Below are 4,217 nucleotides of genomic sequence, written 5' to 3' on the forward strand. Positions count from 1 at the left end.
CGGAGGAGCGCAATGGGAAACAACGAGCCCGTCGGGGCGTGGCTAGTGGCTACCACCGCTGCCGGCGGGCAGCAACTGGGGAGAGTGGATTTGTGAGCATTCTTTTAGGGTTACGGGGTGCCTACAGAGCCGCTCGTGCGAGCACTAATACGCAAAAAGCCAACCTCAGAGCATCTCTAGCAGAGCCCGTAAAAATGTAAACTGTAAAACGCGAGTTCAGGCCAACCGAACTCGCGTTTACGGATCGAAAATGTGCCGGTATAGATCAGAACCCGTAAACTCAAACTGTAAAAAAGCATATTCCTAAATATGGCACTAGACCCACATGTCAGAGCTCCTTTTTTTTCTTTCCTCATCCTCCTTCTTCTACCTCTGTCCATCCACCCAGCCACGCACGTCCACGCCGGCCGCCCGCCCCGCCCTACCTCGGCCCCGCCTGCGCCGCGCCGCTTCTGGCTTCGTCCGCCCGCGACGGCTCGCGACGCTTCGGCCGCGCGCGCCGGCTCGTCCGCTCGGCCCTGCTTCGCGCCGGCTCCGCCATGCCTCGCCCCGCCCGCGCCGCCGGCCCCGACTCGCTTCGGCCCTCCCGCGCGCCGCCTCGTTCCGACCCAGCCTCGCCCGCTCCGCCCCGAGCCGCCCCACATCGAGCTCATCCCGCCCCGCAGCGAGCTCACCGGAATTTGGTTGGATTCCGGCGAATTTAGTTGAATTCCGGCGACTGTACCGGCGGAAGCAGTTGGCTCGAGCTGAAATTTCAGCGCGCCACGAGTAGGGGTTCATGTTCAGTTCACTCTTTCAGCCCCTACAAATACAGGCCGAGTTGGGTTTTCGGTCTCGGCCTGAAAACGTTTTTTCGGTTTTGGCTCGTTTACGGTGACTGATCTGCGCCATTTTCTGAACTGAACCCGTAAAATGGCAGTTATTTTTCGTTTTTGCCCAGTTTACGGGCTCTGTTAGAGATGTTCTTAGCCAAGGTCAATTCGCCAGCCCCAGAGCACTACTACGTGTCACATGTGGAACATTTACCGCGAGCGTACTACCTGTTAAACAACGAGTTGTATCTAGAAGGAGGTTAGTTAGGATTGTACATGTCCGTGGCTTGTACTCCATGTTGAGTTAGAGATAGAATTATGTTTAACTAGAGATAGCTAGAGATAGATTTATTGTATAGTTGTTGAGATGTAATCTATACCGCCTCTGAGTCTTCTATATAAAGAAAACCCACGACATCCTGTTGGATACGCCGAACCAATCTTTCTCTTTAGTTTGATATGGTATCAGAGCACCTTTCTTCCACCATGTCGAGCTCTTCCTCCTTCGTCCCCAGTTCTGCTCCGCAAGCCGACGTCGTGACGGAGAAGCTGTGCGGGGACAACTTCCCGCTCTGGAGGGCGCAGGTGATGCCGCCCCTGCGGGAGCGCCAGCTGGTCGGCTTCCTGGATGGAAAGGTGCCGCAGCCAGCCGAGACTCATGAGATTGAGTCCACCAACGCCAAAGGTGAGAAGGAGACACAGACCGTCCCTAACCCTGTGTATGCTGCTTGGGTAGCCCAGGACCAGCAGGTCCTTGGTTTCTTGCTATCCTCTCTGTCAAGAGGGGTGCTCACACATGTTTCTGCTCTGGAGACCACGGCGGACGTGTGGGCGGTGCTGACGGCCATGTACTCGTCGCAGTCTCGTGCCCAAGTCATGCAGATACGTATGCAGCTTGCGAGCACACAAAAGCGCGAGATGCGTGTCGCTGAGTATGTGGCACGAATGAGAGGACTCGGCGATGCCATGAGCTCCGCCGGGAAGAAGATGGAAGATGATGACCTGGCGGCATACATCCTGGCTGGCCTGGACTCTGAGTGGAACCCGCTCGTGACGGCCATGACCACCAGGACCGACACGGTCTCCCTCTCCGAGCTCTACGCTCATCTGCTGAACTTCGAGACCCGCCTCGACATCCAGAACGGCGGGCCTCCTGGAGCTATTGCGGGCTCCTTCAACTATGGTGGCGGCCCTCCAGGAGGAGGCGGCGGCGGTGGTGGCTCCATCTCCACCGTCAACCTGGCCTCTCGTGGTGGAGGCCGCAACGGCTATCGCGGCGGTCGCGGAGGCGGCCGAGGACGCCGCGATGGTGGCCGCGATGGTGGCAATGGGGGCGGCAACTACAACAACTCTGCGCGCCCCAATAGCCAGCAGCCGTTCGACGCCAATGGCAACCCACGCCCGCAGTGTCAAATCTGCGGCAAGTACGGGCATCCTGCGCTCAAGTGTTGGAAGCGCTTCAACAAGGACTACAACGGCGACGAGAAGCCAGCAGGTTCCTCTTCGCACGCATATGGAGTCGACACCAACTGGTACCTTGATCCAGGTGCCTCTGATCATGTCACGGGTGAGCTAGACAAGCTCACCACTCGCGACAGCTACCATGGTCATGAGCAGATCCACACCGCAAGTGGAGCAGGTATGGATATCAGTCATATTGGTCATGCAATTATTTCTACTCCTTGTGAAAAACAACTCCATCTAAACAATGTTCTTCATTCTCCTCATGCCACAAAAAAGCCTTGTTTCAGCCCATAAACTAGCATGTGATAACAACACCTTTCTTGAAATTCACCCTCATGTGTTTTTTGTCAAGGAACGGGGCACGAGGCGCACCCTTCTTCACGGTAGATCCAGTGGAGGCTTCTATCCTTTTTCGTCGAGTTCATCTACCTCGACTAAGCACGTGTTTGGAGTCAATAAACCATCGACCGCTCGGTGGCATAGGCGTTTAGGGCATCCCTCGTTTGAGGTTGTTCAACGAGTTCTTAGCCAAAATAAACTTCCTTCTTCAAAGGATGATTCAGCAAATTCTATTTGTGATGCGTGTCAAAAGGGGAAGAGTCATCAACTCCCCTATCCGAAATCTAGCAGTGTTTCTAGTGCTCCTTTAGAGCTCATTTTTTCAGATGTGTGGGGTCCAGCTTGTGCTTCCATTGGGAATGTGACGCCCCGGAACCGGTACCCTGAGGATCCCAGCGAAACCGCCGAAATCCGCACGATATCGATTCCGACACGCCCTCCGACATGACGTGCGCGACAAAGCACACGTGATGCCAGAGGAATTACCACGAGTAGTAACATTACAACAGGTTTACAACAGAGCCCACAAGATACATATATTACACCAACGACTCCAACGAGTCAAGATACAAATATACAATACAAAGATCCAAATCATACAGAAGATCGAATACGTCCGAGTACGGACAAGATACAAATTGGACTAAGAGTCCTGAAGATAACCAGTGGCGTCCATAACCCTGCCCAGGCCAAGCCGGAAGGGTAACCTTGCTAGCGTCGTCTTCTTCGAACATATCTTCATACCTGCCCGGTTATATCCCGTAGAAGCAGCAATAAGTACGGGTTCGTACTTAACAAGACTTCAAGACGTATAAGCATTCGTCAACCAGTCATCCTTTGTATTTGAGGCACGCAGGGGACTTAGAGGACGCAAGAGGAACGTCATAGGCAATATGGTGGGGTTAAGCGGCAACGCGCAAGCACTAAAAACCTATAGAGACACTCTATAACATTCGTCTAAACAGAGAAGGTGAGAGAGCGCACAACTAACAGTTCTATACTCTGCAAACATAACACAGCCGAAGTGTTCCCCCTTCGCAAAGAGGTACTGGCAAAGGCACTCACACTGTTGACAACTTTTAACCATTTATTATTGAAGTGGTGCTAACTTACTACACAAGTTATTATGATTGAAACAACAGGTGCAAGTTGTCTATGGTCGAGTCATACAGCTCCAAGTCGTCCATAACCGCGGACACGGCTTATCGATAAGATTGTAACCCTGCAGGGGTGCCCAAATGTGCCCACACGCACGTTCAACCCACTTACGACAGGTGGATATCACGACACGCACTCTCCTTCACTACAACAATGTCCAGGAAGCCACCTAACTAAGTTAACCCGTATCGAAGTCCGGCCGTGCTCCGAAGCGGACTTAGCTGTTTGCGTCTACGGCTAAGAGGATCAGAGCCCACTAGAGGATGACCTCTTAACAATACGTACCGCATCCTACGAGCGTGCAAGAGACATCGGGGTTACAAGGCAACATGGCTTCCCCAAGAGTAACATCATATCATCCGACCACAAAGAAACAAGCTTGCACGCCCGGGAGAAACAAAACAAACATCCAAACTAGTTGTGGCCACTGGACAAAGCTGTAGA

The 4,217-nt window shown here is 53.2% G+C and overlaps 1 non-coding gene across 1 annotated transcript; it reads left to right on the top strand.

The window, feature by feature from the left end:
• The first annotated feature begins 1,796 nt into the window (after positions 1-1,796).
• On the top strand, positions 1,797-1,935 carry LOC127297755 (small nucleolar RNA Z247). Its single transcript, XR_007849445.1, has one exon. It is a non-coding gene; the product is annotated as a small nucleolar RNA Z247 (small nucleolar RNA).
• The last annotated feature ends 2,282 nt before the right edge of the window (positions 1,936-4,217 follow it).

This window comes from Lolium perenne, chromosome 4 (genome assembly GCF_019359855.2).
Source record: "Lolium perenne isolate Kyuss_39 chromosome 4, Kyuss_2.0, whole genome shotgun sequence".
In the NCBI taxonomy this organism is placed as follows: Eukaryota; Viridiplantae; Streptophyta; class Magnoliopsida; order Poales; family Poaceae; genus Lolium; species Lolium perenne.